Here is an 18161-nt window from a genome sequence, read left to right as displayed (position 1 = left end):
TCGAGAGCAGGTTTAACTTCAGGTACATGACGCTGGTTCAGCAGCACGAGGCAGGCAGCAGTGGTGGGACCCAAGACACCTGCAAAGCCTTTCTGTGAAAGGGATGATCCTACATTTGTCACAAACACACAAATTCAGTGCCACCACAACCCAGATCACCAGCCTGGTTGTGACAGTACCTGTGCTGGGCCACACTCCAGGAACAAGGCAGGAAAACATTGCATTCGGATGTCAGGTTTCCAAGTAAGGCAAGTTCCCTTTCCACCTCCTTCCCTCCCATCTCCAGAGCTCACAGCCTGCTTTGCAATCTCCAGGCAGTGGCAAAAAAAAAAAAAAAGCTTCTAGACAAATAGATAATTTTCACCCAGCAGCTTGGAACAACTGCTTCCATTTCGCATCTCACATCTGAGGCTAGAACACCTCCTCCTGTGCCGCTGCAGCCTGAAATAAGATTAAGACCATCTCTACCAGCACGCTACTTCCCCAGCCCTGTTCCTGAATACTCCCATGCCCTCAAAAGCTAACACTTTTCATAAAAACAAGATAAAGTGCTGCTTGCCTTTCTCTTGATAAGGGGTCTTAGTGCACATCTGGCAGCATGCACAGGAATGTATGCGAAAGAAGAGTTGCCATCGGTTTCATAGACAGACAGAACAGAAGAAGGCTCTCTCCCCACCTCCACTGTAGCCAGAGACATGCTGCACCTTTGCTTTGCAGCAACAGCCACGGCGGCGGAGAGCTGCTCTGCCTCCTGCCAGGCCACCAGGCAGAGGCTGCAGAACCTGCCCAGCGAAAGGAAAAGGTTTAGGGACAACCTGCTGCAAGAGGACTTCAGCAGCAAACCCAGAGGAACAGCAGCTACAAAAGCAGACAGCAGCAGGTGAGGAGACATCGGAGAAGCATGCCAGTGGCCCAGCAGAGCAGAGAGGGGAAATGCTGCAGCAGCTGCGAGGTCAGGACGTGCCCACCCGAGAGCCAGTCCTGAGCCCACCTGCTCAGTGCCTTTTGGAGCCAGCATCCACAGCGACCCACAGAGAAAGGTGCGCAGCCGGCGCTGTTAACACACCTCACCAGAGCAGGAGAGCAGATGTTTTGGCAAGCAACCATCTATTTCCCACCCCACTGTGATGGGCTTATTTCCCAGCCCGGCATTAACTGCTTGCTGTTAATAAACTTTGGGGTTTTCCCTCCCTCCCCCAAATTTGCAGTCATACACATGAGCACACACGTGTATTTTAACATTAGCGTGAAGTCAGACGGTTGAAAGAGCAAACTCCCAGAGATTTCGAAATCCCAATCTGTGAAATCAGTTCTTCCCACCAAAGCAGGGAGATGGGAAGGTGTCCTGCTCTCCCAGTGCTGGGACAGCCCAACCGTCACCACAAGGCCAATCCATCAATAAAGCCTCGTCACACACATGACACCGTGCACAGTGCCATCACTTCTCTCCACTCTGCTGAAGGCAGAGCAGGGTCCACAGCCTCTACTACAGCCCACTGAGAAAGACCTGCAGCAAAAACTTCCTCCTGTTTATACAATGACAGGCCCCTGAGGATGGAAAACGAGCCAGGACATGACAGCAACAATCCTCACACAATGTGAAAACCACATGTGACCAAAGGGCTGCTGTGCCACCTTCACCCCTTGTCAACGAGCCACAGAGCAAGCTCCAGCCCGTGGCAGGCAGCCCCAGGCCCAGACCCATCAGTGCAGCCAGCGGACGACACAACAGCTCCCTGCTTGCTGGCGACGCAGTGCCTTTATCCATTCCCATGGATGGGGAGGTCAAGAGCAGCTCTCAACCAGTCACTGAGGAAGGGGGCACCCTGCAGCCCCGAGTTGTGGATTGCTTTGTACGACAGCCTGGTAGAGAGAAACAGACTCCCCGGGCGAAGCGCAGCGTAGCTCTCCCACGCTGCCAAACTGCGGGTGAACTGCTCTGCCACTGCCAGCCCCTGCCTGTCTGCCCTCCTCTTCTGCAGGAGCCACCGCACTGGTGTTGCGGACATCGTTCGAGGGGGACGCTGCCCACGGGATGATCCATGACTTGTCACAGCAGGATGAGGCTCCAGAGAAAGCCCAGGCAGAGGTGTTTTGGTGTGCATGAGTCAGAGGGTCCGACCACATGGTGGGGCGAGACCTCCCCCCACGCGCCGTGGGAGAGCTTCTCGTGGCTCTGCTTACACAGCACAAACCACAGCTGCGTCCCACGGGCCAGGCAGCAGCAGAAGGGGAGCAGAGGACACGGGAAGATGCAACCATCCAAGCACTGTCTCAGAAGGAGTGCTGTCAAGTGGTGGGAGACATTCAAGAGCAGAGGAAGAACGCAACCCTTTCGAGGATGTCCTCAGAGATCCCACAGCCTTGAATCCCACATGTGCTTCCTTCTGACATTGCAAGGGATCAGCTGTAGCTAGGGCGAGGGGCTCAACATCTGCTCTCCAAAGGATAAGGGACATTTCCCAACCCGTTTCCTATAACAAAAGCCAATTCCTGGATGCGCGTGGCTCCCTTCCCTTCCTTCCCTCCCCCAAGCCGGGTGACAGTCTCAAAACCTTTCATCCACCTGGAGGAGATTTCCTCCCCGCAGAGGAACTCAACTACACACCAGCATAGGCCAGCCAGGCGCTCTCCTCTCCAGGGAGCAGGACGCCAGAGCAACACACTCAGCACTTTTTCCTCCCCACAGCCTTCGGACGGGCTCCCAAATAACCTCAGGAGCAGGAGACTGGGAACAGACTGCTGCCTTCGGACACTCACACCACAGGTCTCCCCACAACACAAACAGCTTGAAACTGGCTGGAGCTGGCCCAGCATCACTGAACAACCCAGAGCATCCTCACTTGCTCCCAACTTCCAGGGAGCAGGAGATAAAAGTTTAGCAGAGCACTAGCTCTCAGCACTTCCATTTTCCCTCCCTGCAGCCCCTAAACAGCCACAGAATAAGCAAAAGCACTCCCTCTGCTCACCATCTGCACGGCCTCCTCACGTGCAAGTCACCAGGAGCAGGGGGTTCCTGGCACCCCACAGGGGCTGTGCCCCTGGAGCCAGCAGGGGAAAGGCTCCCCCAGAGCAGGACGGACAAGGAGCCTGAGGACTACCATGAGCACATCGCACCAGCCTGACAATTTATGTGCCAGGGCACAAACCTGCTCTGATAGCAGGTGACGCTCGCTCTTCTCCCGGAAGCCACCATCTCTGGAGGGCAGGACTTCCCTGCTGCCCAAACTGGAGTCACACCACAAGTCCACGGCAGACACTCTTCTTTTCTCTGAACCACAGCTTTCCAAGCAGCCACACATGAGAAAACCCCACTTCCTTGTTACCCCTCTGTCCCACCAGAGCCCAGGCCACCTGGGAGCTCTAGATGATACCAGGTGTGGACGCTGCCATTTCAAAGTTTGTACTTGCCACCACATCTGTTGTGCCAGGTGGGACACCCCAGAAGAGACCACATGCATGACCCTGCGCTGGCATCCACGCCATATGGCTCCAGGGGCTGGGCACACACCTCCTTCCCTCCCAGCAAGCTGGGCAAGAATCCAAGCAGCAGCGTTAGCCATCTTATCTCCCTGATGTCCCTAGTCACAAGCTCCAGGGGCTTTCCAGTCAGCTGATGCAAACGATAAATGCCCCCTGGCTCTTACACTACTCCTTGCAGCAGCTGGCTCAAAGTACTTCACCAAGGAAGTGTCATTACAGAAGAGGGAGCTGAGGCACATAACTGCCTAACATCACACAGAAAGCAGCAGCAGAAGAGGGAGAAAAGCCCGGTCCCTGGAGGCTGCTGTGCCCTCTAAGGTCACCTGTGCAGAATGTGGCCCTGACCACAGGTACCTTCTCCAGGCCAGGGCAGTAACCCGGCCTCGTGCAGCACCGCCTGCTTGGTGCTAGGAGCGGGTCAGAGGCCTGGCTGCGGCAATTGGTTTCAGATTTGTCTCCTGGTTCGCATTTCCAGGAGGCGGGTGGAGCGGACGCCCACAGGCAGAGCTCACGCCCACAGGCAGAGCTCAGCCAGCACCTCCCTCCTCCTCCTCGCCAGTGCCAGCCTGGGCAGGCACCACCTCTTAAGAGCCATTGACCTTCTGTCAGGGGATACAGAGGGACACAGGCGAGCGTTTATCTCCTGCTTCCTCCCTGGCTCTGCCACTGCAGGGCTCTCACCAGGCAGTGGTGGGGGAAAGGAGGGACTCCCAGCCCTGACAACTGGGGAGGGAGGGTGACCTGTGCTGTACCACCCAGAAAACTCAGTGTAGAGCCAGGGAGGCGATGGGAGCACACGCAGGGGATCTGAAAACTCAGCAGTGCAGCCTAAGCTGGGAGAAGATGCTGGTCATCGGCCAGGCAGCTTGGGGCAGCCCTGCTGCCCACATGAGGGACAGGGCCGGGAAGTCTGTGCTGCAAAGCAACCAGCTCTTGCCAGGAGAGTGCAAAGCCCATCTGGGTGGCTTTGAAAAACCAGGCAGTTTTTCCCCCATCAGCTTCATCAACACTTCTCATGGGCAATTGCTGTAATACAGATTTGCCCGGTAGCTCAAACAACAGGGCTCCTTCCCAGCCCCACTTTGGGACCAGGGTAGGGGAGGAAGCGACTGAGATGAAAGCCACGCAACACTGGAGGAACGAAAACCACAGCCTGTTTCATCTCCCACCTCAAAGGGGATAGTTACTCGACCCGCAGGGAATGGGGGCAAGTTGAGCACTCTGGGTCCTTCAGCTAGAAGGGGTTTCCAGAAGGGGTTACTAACAAGCCACTCACATACCAGCCACAGTTTCAGGGGGGGAAACAGACCCACAAGGACTCCAACTCAGCAGATTCAAAGTGTGCATCCAGCCCGGCTGCCAAAGGCTTGTGCACTGCAACGGCAAGATGCGTGTGACAGCAGGGTTCCCCCGCTCCTCAGCCCATCTGGGGACTGTCACTCTGCAGAGATCTACTTGGCCTCCTGTCATGTGTATCGCTACCAAACCTTTTTCTGTCAGCAGGATCTGGGTTCACATAAGCACTTTTAATAGTAGGATTTTTTTTTTTTTCCCCTTAACCCATATCCTCTTGACAGAACCAGGTTAGGAAGCAGCTGCACTGGCAGATCTGGGGTAGCCTTTTGCAAGACAAGGCGGGGGAAAAAGGGGTGCCTGGATCCAGTTATCTCTTCAATCACCAAACTACAGCTAATTGCAACTTCCCCAACTCCCCTAGGGTGGCACAGAATGGGGGGGACAATGCCAGCTCTGCTCTGTCCCAGCCTGGTCACTTCGCTCCAGAGCGGGCCCTTCGCCCTGGAAGAGCCCCGGAGCAGGGTGGGTGGAGGGGCGTGTCATTCCCACTGGTGACAAGGGCTGTTTCCATTTCTGGGTTGCAGAGCTACAGCTCTGCCAAGCCAAGCTGTCCCACATTCAAGCAAACACCATTTTCCTCTCTGCTTTCTTCCCCAGGCTGCTCAAAACCCCACACGTTTCCTCTCAAATGACTGCCAAACCTTAAGAACTGGGGGGGAAAGAAGAGGGGGAAGGAAGGGAAGGCTTCCGGGGGGTTCACAGGGAAACCTCTCCCCAAAGACCTGTCAAACTCCAGTGCTGAGATGCCAGAATAACTTCCCTACTGCAAAGTCACATGGGAGCTGGCTCACTGCCGTCCGGGCTTACGTACGCTGCTCCCAGCTCTGCACCCCAACAGGGACAGTCACCCAACAGGGACAGCCTTCCAGGACCACAAGGAGGACCCACAGCCCAGCCCATGAGGAGGAAAAAAAGAGTAGCACCATGCAATTAATCTTTCCTGCAGAGTAACTGGGGCGGAGGGATGCTCTGTGGCACAACATCATCCATCAGCTTGCAAGTGTCAGCAGCATCTTCAGAGAAGCAACGAGCGATCCATGAGGCATTTATCTTCCCACCTCCTCTATTACAAGACCAAGCAGCTCAATCCATTACACATTTTTCCTTGCAACCTCTTTCGAAGGTAAAGAAGTGACCTGCTTATTTTACAGATGGGGAAGCGAAGCAGCATGACACGTCCATGATCTCACAGAAGAAAAGGGGGGTTAGAGAAAGACGAATCTCAACTAACCGGAGACTAACTGGGACAAATTTCTAAGACCTAGAGAAATACCCCAGTCTGCTGGCTCACAGGGAGGAATAAGCTTCAGAACAGAGGGGCCAGAGACCTACATCCCATTCCCGGTCATGCCACAAATTGTTCAGGATCTCTTCACTCCTCCATCCCTCACGTAGAGGATCAGACTCACAACCCTTTCTTAAGCACCGTGACAGCTTTGTGGATTAAGGACTTGGTTTGCCACCAACCTCCACCTCAGAAAGGCACGTTGCAAATGTTGTTTCTCATCTTCCCTCATTCCCCACCTGTGTGTATTTTGCATGGGATCGGAAGGCCAGGACAGAAACAGGAACACCACAGGAGTGGCTACAGCCAAAAAGGTGGCTACAGAGGTGCTGTGGACTGGGAAAGGAAACTTTTCAAGGGGTTCATCCAAAAGACTACTCTCTCTCAAAAAGGCAGATCTAGTGCGACCTCACTGGTTCCTCCCTTTACCTTACCTGCTCAAGACCTGCTTCTCTGGGCCGTATACAAAGGGCTTGATTTCTAAAGTCAGAGGGATCACCCACATGAAAGAACGCGCAGGATACACCCCCAGGGAGGACCCATTTCATCTTGCTGCTATTAATACCTGGAACATTATTTGCACGAACAAACTGTCCCTTCTCCCTCATTTCTGGGCTCTCACTTCTCTGATTTGTCCCAGAAACACCAGCCAACACACGTTTCCCCTTCTCTAGTACACCCTTTCATCCAAAACCCAAACCTTTTCTTTTTTTGAGTTAATTACTCATGTTTCTAGTTCCTATCACCTCTTCCAGTCCCTGCAGACAGGACACAGCTCTCTTAGCTCCCTCATTCATTATGCAGCCAATCTGTGGGCTTAAACCCATCAACACTCATTATGGAAATGGGCCAAGACTTCCCACAGCTGCACAGTGCTGTTGGGTGCCCACCTGCAGCCAGCCCCGTGGGTGTGTGCTCAGAGGGGCTGCCAGCCACATGCTGGAACATGAACCCCTCTACAGCCTATCTTCCTACACAGCCCCCGATCCCCTCCGAACTCCAGCACCACACCACCCCCTGAGCTGGACGGTGCCCTGACAAAAGCCTTTGCTTCCCCAGCACCAAACCTGTCACTAAAAGCCAGAGCCATGCTCTGGCTGGACGTGGCTCTCCTTAGCATAGCTTCAGGCTGGGATTGAGGGCTGCCTGCAAGCCCTTTGCTACACTGGAAGGAGGAAGTTCTCAACCTTTCAGAGCTGGGCTGAACTCTGCACACAGGAGCCCGGGCAAAGCCTTCCCCTTGGACTGGCTCACAAACAGCCGCGTGCCTGATTTTGCTTCAAGAGAAAACATGTTCTTTCTGTATCTAAGCAAAACTCGACTAAAACAGTCAAGGATGGCCAAAAGCATCCAATCAAGAGCACAGAGCATGAGAAGTCAGGGCAGAGGGTTACCGTATAGCTAAGAAAGCCCAGACTTCACATCCAGACCCAGAATTACTAACCTGCCCTGACTGCGGAAATGGGCTGCCTCACCTGCCTAAGGCCACCTAAGGAGCTGTAACAGAGGACCAGGCTCCTCTCCATCGCCATGTCCTCACACACCACAACCAGCCCATACAGCCCACTGAGATGTCAGCATAACCTGACCTGAATTTTGACATACACCACCGGCATCCCAGCACACAGCTCCACAGAGCCACTCTCTGCCCAGAAACATGCAACAAGCTCAACACTGACCAGCAGCAAACGAACACCCTTGCAGGCTTACTGGAGGCCATGTGACAGTGTTTGTGGCAGACTGCAAGAAGGATCACACAGAAAGGTGAGAGAGGACAGGAGAAACCACAAGCACCTCAATGAGCAGGTCCAGGGAACAGGAAACCCTGCCATTAGCAGGATCCACTGCAGAGGATTTCACAGCTAATGAACTCTCACCACCAAAGAACACAGAGAAAGCAAAAGCAGCAGAGCATTTCTTTTCCGATAAGCTGCTTTTATCAGGAAGTTTATGCACGCTTCAGCCTGGCTGCCCACACCAGCCCCAGCTGGAAAGCAGCTCCAAACCTGTGCCTTTAAATCCCCCTTGGCAGCCGGAGCGCAGGACTGGGGCTGTGCGAGCAGACACACCCTGCGCCGCTGCCTGCTCCAGCCGCCGGAGCACACAAACATTTCCTCCCAGACACTCCTGCGCTGCGGCTCAGCCAGAGCAGCCTCAGTACCTGCCAGAGCCGCGCCAGAAGGGGCACACAGGCTGTTTTACACAGACCTGTAAATGCAGAGACTTAAACTCGTTTCCTGAAATCCCCCGTTTCCCCCCCAGCAGTGGACCTTCTTCCCTCAAACTTCTTCCTTAAGGCAAATATTTAGAGTCTAACAGACATTCTTCATCATAGGCACAAGTTAAATATTGGCCCTAAAACAACAGCAAGTGCCTTTAAATGATTCTGGCTGCAGAAGCACTGCTCCGGACTTTGATTTCTGGCTCCGAACAAAAATAGGAGCAAAGCACCGAGCATTACACTCTTCTCCAGGGAGAAGTCAGATTTCAGGCTCTGCACATCCCCTGCCAGGACCACAACCAGCAGCGGCAACTGTCCCCTGCTTGTGCATTATAACACCTCGGGTGTCTGCTGTCACCCAGCCAAGCCCGCTGCAGTGCATCCTCTGCGCTGTGCACGGGATTATTTTGAATCTTGTTTCCAGGTCTGTGCTTATATACTCAGAGAGACATTAGAGAAGACCTGCTGGGAACCGTGGGTGCCATCCAGACTGCAGTGAGGGCATTTGCACATGTTGTCCTCCCCCCTCCGGTTGCACCACTGCCATTCTCAAAGGCGCCCACCTTTCCATCCAGCCATGCCTGGCAAACTGATCTCTCCGGTGCAGAAGATGCTCTAGGCTGTTCCTGCTATGCAGGCAGCCCAGCTCCCTGGCAGACGTGCTCGCTCTTGCAAGAAAATACCTCAGCAAGGTAGGAACCCAAGAAGTCAGAGGGATGTCAGCACAATAAAAGGGAGAGGGAAGGGTGAGGAGAAAAAAAAAAATGCAGTGAGGTCAGTACACCTGAAGCATGGCTGCACCCGGGCTCTGGGACGCTGGGGGCATTTTCCACACAGAATAGGGGAGCAGAGCTCCCATCGTGACTCTGCAGCCAGCCCTGAGCGGCCGGAGCCCCTGCAGAGCTGGCCTCGCCTCACCCCAAAGCAGCCCTGCGATGCTGCGTCGCTGCCGAGCCAAGCCCATCGGCAGACGGGGCTGCTACATCACCATGCTGCTCACACACCTCCTGCTGAAGGCAGGCCTGCGTCTGTGCCTCACAGCTGAGGCAAAGGAGCCCCTGCCAAAAACCACCTGAAACCAGAGTTTGCTCCAACACAAGGGGTCTGCCCACCATTTCTCCGTGGCAAAATGCCACAACAGATTTACCCAGAGAGCTTTAGCTAGAGAAAGGTTACTGCAGCACAGCACAGGTGTGCCTGTACTGCACAATAACTCCCATTCACAGTGTTTATTCTATATGCAGCTAAATTCAGCATGGTGTGTTGACTGAGCTTCCCTTTCACTCTCCTGAACTTGGTGCCTGCAGACCTGGTAAGCCCAAGGAGCGCCTTGCTCCAAGCAGCGAGCCTGGGAGGGAGAAGAGGGGCCTGAGCAGTGGAGAGCTGCTTCCTGGCAACAGCCCCTGCTATCATGTGAGATGGAGAGCTGTGACGGTCTGCTGTGCTGGAATTCCTCTCTCTACTCCCCTCCCTGCGCCAAAACACCTACTACTTCGGCTGGAGGACTGCTGAGGACTCTGACAATCTCTTCTTGGGATCCCCTGATTGGGCAGAGATCCCTATGAAAACAGCATGCGTTTAAAATCATATGCAAGTTACCTGGGAGGAAGCGTTAAAGCTCCATCCCTCCAAGCACTTCCTATTACTTCCCCAGCTGCCGAAGCCCACTGAGCAACAAGCTCCAGCAAGCAAGTTTGTGCAGAAATTCCCAAGGCTCAAGGTGGAGACTAGTCTGTACCTGTCAGCACCAGCACCTCGTCCCATAGCACGCTGACCCCACGCCCACCAGAGGCGACTGCTGCTCCTCAGCTCCCGGCTGCGAGGAGTCCCTTCCAGCATACAGACCATACCTCCACTACCAGCACTTGTTCTAAGTCACGTCCTTAATATTCTCTGTACTTGGGAACACAAAAGCCAGGCTTCAACTGCATCGCCTTCGGGATAGGAGGAATCGACATAGTTGGGGGTGGGGGGATTCCAGGAGAGCCTTAGCCTGCCCCTCGCCCACACGTATGGCACAGAAGGTGCTGGAAAGCACAATCCTCTCACTGCATCAAACTGGGCAAACCAGGCAGAGAGTATAAACTTCACCACTGCTGACAGCCCATGCTAAAAAAAGGAAAAGAAAAAGGATTTCTTGCTTTATTGTTTATACCTCAGTGCTATCTCAAAAGCAAAAAAGCAGCGAGATTTTCTACCTAAAAACATCGGGCAATGACAAGTCTGTAAGAGTGGAGCTTCTGAGTAGTACAAAACCATTACACCTCCGTTCTGGTTTTAAATTGGATTACCGCTGACCATTCAGAGCCTGTCACCCAGCCCCCCGCACCCAGGCAACAGCCACTCTTAGCAAGACTTTCCAGCCTCCAGACTGGGAAGGTGGATGAACCCCCAGAGACGTGGCCATGCTCCCAGGGTACCCACGAACCCCTCCCAGCACCACTCCCCCTGCGCAGGTCTGCTCAGCTGCAGACTGGCAGGGCTGCAAAGCTCTTCCAAAGGAAAGCTTCACAAAATCCAAGTTCAAGACCAACCTTAACCCCTGTTTATTAACTTAAGAACATCCCTCTCAGGCGGACAAAGCCTGCGTGTCACCTGCCAACTGTCTAATTCACTATTTGGAAAGCAAAAGCCAGGCCTCCCTCATTAAAAAACATTACATAACGTTAAATAACAAAGGGCTACAGGACATTCTTTGATTGGTGGACATGTAAAATTGAATGATAAAAAAGTTAATGCTGGAGAGGAAGCAGAGACCTCAGCCTGCAGCGCAGTGAACCCGTCCCAGGCCTGAGGCTCAGCTCCTCTGGACCTCACAGGAGAGGACTCCAGGCTTCCCGCACGCTACCATCTTAGTGCAAGTCTTTTTAGCAGATGAGATCATGAGAGCACTTGGTTTTACTGTCACAGGTGAACTAGCCTCAAGACATCGAGACCTTCATTTCCTGCAAGTGAGAATGTTTATGCTGCAACATTTTAAGCGACACGGGTCTGACTGCAGTGGAGAAGGCAGATGTCAGCAGGGTGCTGCTTGGAAAATGCGACTGTCACCAACCTTCCAGCAGAATACAGACTTCATGGCCACTGGGAAATCTTCCTGGACACGCAGTGAACTTCTGTCCGTCATCTTTTTGGAACCAAAGAAGCCAATTTAAAGTCTTTCAAGAACTAATTGAATTCCTCTACTCCAGGAGCAAACTCTCCTTACTGTGAGCTATGAAAGAAATAATGGACATCTTGCTCCATGCAGCATTTTAAAATGCCCTGCAAAGTCTTACCTACAAGTTTCAGCTTACCTGAAGAACCCTTTCCTAAATCGCACAGCGTGGGATCACCTCAGCGCTTATCGAGTGCGCTGATCTGCTGCAACATTACCATCACAGCAAGAGGAAGACAGACAGACTTTTTGTGGTTTTACATGCACTGCACTTGCACCCAGTGCGTGCTGTACCACCTCTCCCTCCCTGTCACAGCAGGGATGGTGAACATGAGCGGTGGGGATCACAGCTCTGAGCACCTCAGGTCAAGACAAACCTTGAAAGAGCAGACCCATGTTTCACCCTGGCTGCCAGAGAGCCATCTGGCTGCTGATAGCGTAGTAAAGACATGGCAGGAGGTATCCTGGAACATCTCAGCTAGATGCATGCTCTGCAGTGAGCTTTTTTTTAAGCCAGTTATTAGTAGTGCATCAACGTAACATGCAAGGGAGGGGCTGTGCAACAGGAAGGGCTGCAGCCTGTGCAGGGATTTAGAAGAATTCCCCAGGAGATGGAGGGCAGCTAGTGTGACTCTGGGAGCCAGACGGACAGCCCCAATACTCCGTGTTCAGCTGCCCCAGCAGAAAGTCACCTTTACACTTTCCTCACAACCGAGCCCTGCTTCTTCTCTACGGCGATGGGCCCACCAGAGATGCAGACTGCCAGTATGAAGTGTAAACATACATTCTAATAAAACCCCAGAACTATTTATAAGCACACAGCTTTTCTAACGGGAAGATAACTTGTTCTCCAGCAGAATCCCAGAGTTGCTGAGAGACCTGCTCCCCCTCCTTCCCCTCCTGGCTCAGAGGGTACAGCAGGACCGAAGCAGTCTCCAAGCCGCGCCGTGTCTGGGCCCGAGAAAGGAGGCTCAGTTTCACAGCTTCTCACTGCGCCCAGGACAAGCCAAGTCTGCCTAGTCAAAGCCCAATTACAGGGTTGTGGGCAGAGCTGTTCCCACAAGCTGTGAGCAAAAAGCCGTTGTAAGCACACGAAGGAAGCTCCTGTGTTGGCACCCGAATCTCTCCCCTCTCAGCAGTGCTACGAGGGAAGAGGGTTTGACTCCTGACGCAGCTGGAAGTCACAGGAGTAGCGCAAGGCAAACCAGGCCACCATGCGCTGGAACCAAACCCCACATTAGCCAGCCCTGGCGAGCAAAAGGAGAGTGTCTCTTCCACAGCCCTGAGGTCTGCACCCCTCCTGCACACCCCCAGGAAGGAGCCAAAGCAGAGCAGGGGTTGCCGCTCACCGGAGGCTTCCTCACCATCTCAGATAAGCCTTTAGTGCCTGTAGCGCTGCAGTTCCCCTATCTGAAAGGCAGAGATAAACAGCTTCCTACCCAGACTGGCTCACGCGAGGACTGGTCCTTCTAGCAGCCTGTAATGCCCCCAGACCGGAGGCTAGGCACATACCTGGACGGACCAGCCAAAGCAAAGGATTGCTGCTCCAGCACAGCTCATCAGAGCTCCTCCTAGCTAGGAAAACCACGGTGGGGGGGGAGAGAAGGCTACAGAGCACAGTCAGGCCCGAGTCCAGTAAACATGTTTATTGGCAGTTGCTCTCGGACATCGTCTCTTCCAGCCCAGTGGGACTGGAGGGGGTGGGGGGGAAAAATACTGATTGTCCATGAGCACAACCCTCATGTCATTCTCATTGATCCGCTGAGTCACTCCCGTATTAACAGTTTTGACAACACTCGGGCTGCACAGGAGCTTGGAGACTGAATACAAAACAAGAGGCGATGTGAAGCCTCTCTACGTACTGACACCAGTGGAGAGAAGCACTCGCAGGGCAGAATCCAGAAACCTGCTGAACTGCAAGTGCCAACTTCCTCCTCTCCACTCGCTCTTCTGAAGAGTGCTGCAACAAGAAAACCAAACACAAACCACGCTGCAAGGGCAGAAACACAGAGCTCCATTCAGTGCGCCCAGAGAAACTGCCCAGAAAAAACAGTCTCCCCTGCAAACCACCACCAACTGCACCCCAGTCGTTTTGATGCAAGCGCAAACCAGAGTGGCAGCTGTTTTCGCAAAGAAACTACAGAACCGATTTATAAGGCCTTACAGATTTGTAAGCTAACGAGGAGGAGATCAAATCCCGAGGCAGACTGACACGGGAGGGCAGCCATCTCTACAAGCTAACAAGACAGTTCCCCCCAGGGGAAACTGGGGGCTCCCCAGGCGTGCATACCACCACAGACCTGAGAGAAGCTGCCACCAGCCAGGCAGCAGATTGGGGTTAGACCATCCTCGACTGCACTGCAAGACTACAACCCACCCAGAGGCCCAAAAGGTGCTAAGCGGTGATAAAATCATCACCAAACAACGTTCCTATCTGTAATGCACCGAATTAAAACAAAATCAACAAATCTTTGGCAAGTTCCTCACAGCAGTCAAGCCTACCCCGCCACAGAGAAGGCCTCTCCACAGGATCCCCATGGAGGCCTCCTGCCCTAATTTACAGCAATTCTTTTTCAGACACACTGGCAAACACCAAACGTTTTCTCCAATCTGTTATATAAGGCCCAATTTTTAAACCTCTGTGCTGGCAGTGGGGAGGTGGGGGCACGCCACGAGCGGCAGGCTGACAGGACAGTCCAGCCAGCAGATGAACTTACACTCCTCAGAATTCATTTCCAGATATCCAACCACTTGTTGTACAAGAGGAAAACAAATGGATTCGTTAACGAGGCAACTTCCAAACACACTGGTGCAAAACTCTTGCATGCTTGCAGTCATTTTACACACGGTTTGACTCGGGTCCCAGTTACCTCTAGCTTGTTCAGAACAGACTAATTTCATGGCAACTTGAAAGAGGTTTAACAAACTTCATTTTTTAACTTGAGAAATACACCTAACACAGCAAGTCCCCACGCTGCCCAGACCACAAGCCATTCCTCAAAAGAAAAGACGCCTTCCCGAACACCCCCACAACTTCACATTATTTGCCCCCCCTAGGTCCAAGAGCCTCACTCAGTTCTCCTCTGCCAGCCACCAAACAGGAGCCACAGGCCTCTGGTGGCCCAGCTCCACAGGAGAGCTGCTTCTCATCTGCAAAGCTCTCCTCTTGGCTGCCTTAGGAACAGTTAAAGTCAGCGCCTGTCTGAGTGGGGGCAGAAGGGGGAGGGTATTTTTCCTGTTTCTCACATTCATCCTCACCCGCTTTGCTAAAGGAAAAAAAAAAAAAGCTATTTTAAATACCAGATTCAGCACAGTCCCTTTCCCCAAATAAACACTTCCCAACCCCTCTGGAGAGAGGAAAGCCACATACAAAGGAGCCAACATCCTGCGAGGCTCTGGCTCCACCGGGCAGGCCAGGGCAGGGTGCAGGCCCGGGGGACACAACCCGGGGAGGCCCGACCCCATCCCTGCCACCGACCGGGCCTCAAACGGGCCTCGGGGGGGATCGCGATCTCGGGTGGACCCGGACCCCCTCCTCAGGGCTACAAAACAGGCATCGCCGGGAGGAAACGGAGCGAGGCGGCCCCGGGCCCTCAGCCCCCGGGCCCGACCCGACCCCAACCTGAGCCCGGCGGCCCCCTCAGACCGCCGGGGCCGGTCTGAGCGCCCCCCCCCAGCCCCACCATCCCCCCCCGGCCCCCTCAGCCCCCCAGGCCAAGCCTGGGCCTCCCCCCGGCACCTACCTTGCCCCGTGGCCCCCACGGCCCCTTCTGCTCTCCGGGCCCTGCCCGGCCCCCACAGCCTCCCCAGCGCCCCGGGCCCGGCCCCCCGCCCCCGCCTGAGGCGCCGCCCGGCTCGGCCCCCCGGCACTGCCCGGTCCCGGCCGGGGCGAACCGCAGCAACAGGGCACCCCGGCGCGGCCCCGGCGCCCCGCGGCGGCGGTTACCTCCGCGGGCCCTCAGCGGCGGGCCGCGCTGCCGCTGCCCCGCGGCCGCCTCCCCATGGCGGCGCCCCCGGCCCGGCTCTCCTCACGCCGCCTCTCGCCTCCCCTCACCACTCCGCGGGCAGCGGCCAGCCAGCGACAACGCTACGCCGCCGGCGTAGGCTCCGCGCGCACCCATGCGCCCCCCGCCACGCCGCCGGCGCAAGCGCCCTTCCTGAATACCAACTCCGAAGCGGAGAGGCCCGGCGGAGCTCGGCGCAAGCGCAGCCGACGGGAGGGTGGTGGCGCAACGGCGTTGGCGTAAAGCGCGTTCGAGAATAGCAGGCTTGAGGCGAGCGGTGGGAGGGCGGCTTTGCAGCAGCGCGGGGCACTTTACGGCAGCGCCGCGCTTGGCGGCTACCGGCAGGGCCTCCCTTTAACTGACTGCTGCCCGGCGGGCGGGAGCGCGGCCTGGCCCGGTGTGGGGGCCTCGGTACGGGGCCCAGCTCCGCTGTGGGGACAGGCCCCTACGTTGCCTACAGCCTCCTGTACAGCGCAGGCGCCGGTATAGGGCACAGCTCCCCCACAGGGGCCAGGCCCCGCTATAGGGTACCCTACAGGGGCACAGCCCCCTACAGGGGACGGGTCCCACTGCGGGATGTGGCTCCCGGTACGGGGGATTGCACCACTATAGCGACCAGGATCCCGTATAGGGCACCGTCCTCAGGGTTAGGTACAGCCCCATCGCAGGGAACAGGCCGCAGTATAGGGCACAGCCCCACTATAGGGGACAGGCTCTGGTATGGGGTATATCGACCCAGTATAGGGGACAGGCCCTAATATGTGGCTGAACCCCCCACTAGAGTACACCCCCTGTTCTGGGGTACAGCCCCCAATACGACGCACAGCCCCGCTATAGGGCCCAACCAGCGCCAGGGCCTGGCGGGGCCATCTCCGGGGAGGGGAGCTGGGTCGGGGGGGCCCACGGAGGGGGGTGCGGCCGTGGTACCGGTGGGCGAAGCCCCGCCGCCTCCCCCATCCCACCCCACCCCGGCCCACGGGAGCAGAGGGGAGGCAGGGGCTGGCATTTTACAGACGTCGAAGCCTTTTTGGGGACACCAGCCCCGAGCAAAGCCGCTGCCGTCCCTGCTGCCTCGCAGGGGAGGTCAACGGGACAGAGCTCCAGGCCGCTGGGACCCGCCGGGATGGGAGCCGGGTGGGCACGCAATCCCTGGTGCCACCTCCAAAAGCCTTTCACTTTCTTTTTTTGGAGTTATTCTGACCAATCATTTGGCCATAAAAATTCTCTCCCTGCGCTCACTCGGCAAAGGAGGACACAGAGAATCGTTTCTTTCTCTCGGTGGCACAAGAGCCGTCCGTGCTTGAGCCTTTCAGGTAATGTTGGAGGGAGGAGGCAGTCCGGTACGATCCCGCTGCTCTCATCTTCTTCACGGCATGGGACAGATTCACCCCAAAAATATTCACAGGCAATGGGAAATGAGTTTGTGTGGTTTTGGGGGAGAATCAGGTCTTCAGCCACCAGCATCTCCCCAAATACCCATTTCAGCATTTCCAGCCGCTTGACCTGATTCTCTCCCAGTTCCAGGGAAACGCTCCCCCCCCAGCATTTGTCTGAAGTACTTTTCTCCCGTAGGTGTTTGCTTCTAGAAGAAAATGCTATGATTTTAGAGAATTAGGAAAATAAAATTAGCTACTCCGCACGTAAAGCCCAGATGTTGCCATCTCGTCCCCGTGGTGTTACACAGCGCTCCTCCTCCTGCTCCCAGCTCAGGAGGGCGGCGAGGGGCCATGACCCGCGTCCCGCCACTGGAGAGAATAAAATTGCCCCCAAAGTACCTGACGGCAGAGCCATCCTTCCCCTTTTTTTTGCACCATCCCGCCACCCCGCGCCACAGAAAGAGGCGATTTCAAGCACTTTGAGAACACGCAAGTTGGTCGGACATTTGACTTGAGAATTTACCCATCCTCTGGAGCAGGAGAAGGGGAAAGCAAATAGTTTTGATTTTATTTCAAGGCAAATCTCCAGCAGTGAACACGCAGCGTGCCAGGTGTGGTCTGCAGAGACCTGTACAGCTCATGCTACGGAACCGGCTCAGCACCGGTGAGTTAGCAAGAAAAGCCAGAGAATTTCTGTCAGGAAAGCATCCAGCTACGAACCCTGCCCTCCTCCCACAGGCACGAGTTAATAAGGGCTAATTTGCAAGCAGACAACACAAAACGAACCACTCTCAATCACGCACGGGAGAACGAGCTGCTCGGGGGCGGGCAGACGAAACCTTCCTGCTGTGAAACATTCGCGTTCAGGGCCTGGGAAACTGAAGAGCGACAGAAACACATCAAGAACCAGACAAAAGAAAAAGAAAAAGCCAGGCCCCTAGCAGCGTCCCGTCTGATGCACCCCCAGGTGAAGAGCCCCCACCCCGACGCCGGGGACCCTGAACCTTTTGGGGAGCTCCTTGGGGCGGGGGGCTGAGGTCGGCCATACAACCACCCCCCCGTCCCCATGCTTCGGGCTCGTTCCTGATGAACCTTGCCCCGTCCTCCTGCCGAGCCCCGGCTCTCGCGCAGGGAGCACGGCGGAGGCAGACGACTCATCACTCCCAAATGCCAAGGACCTGCCCTAGTAGCAGCTGGAGCAGGAGCTTCAAGCTGTGCCTCGTGCTCAGACTTTGAGGGCCTGGAGCAAGAATTTGAGCAAAAGCCGCTTCATCCTCGT

General features: G+C 55.4%; 1 protein-coding gene across 3 annotated transcripts in view; it reads right to left on the bottom strand.

Annotated features, from left to right (window-relative positions):
• CSNK1G2 (casein kinase 1 gamma 2) overlaps positions 1-15690 on the bottom strand; it is a 46196-nt gene extending 30506 nt beyond the window's left edge. Inside the window, exon 1 of one of the 3 annotated variants that reach the window (XM_072845220.1) lies at positions 15557-15690. The gene's annotated coding sequence lies outside the window, so the exon portion shown is untranslated. Of the gene's footprint in view, positions 1-15448 lie in introns of all 3 variants that reach the window. The other 2 variants (XM_072845221.1, XM_072845219.1) reach the window with 2 other exon arrangements.
• Positions 15691-18161: the final 2471 nt, after the last annotated feature.

Source organism: Ciconia boyciana, chromosome 24 (assembly GCF_034638445.1).
Source record: "Ciconia boyciana chromosome 24, ASM3463844v1, whole genome shotgun sequence".
In the NCBI taxonomy this organism is placed as follows: domain Eukaryota; kingdom Metazoa; phylum Chordata; class Aves; order Ciconiiformes; family Ciconiidae; genus Ciconia; species Ciconia boyciana.
The sequence above is the reverse complement of the archived record's forward strand: the minus strand, read 5'-3'. Positions and strand labels throughout refer to the sequence as shown.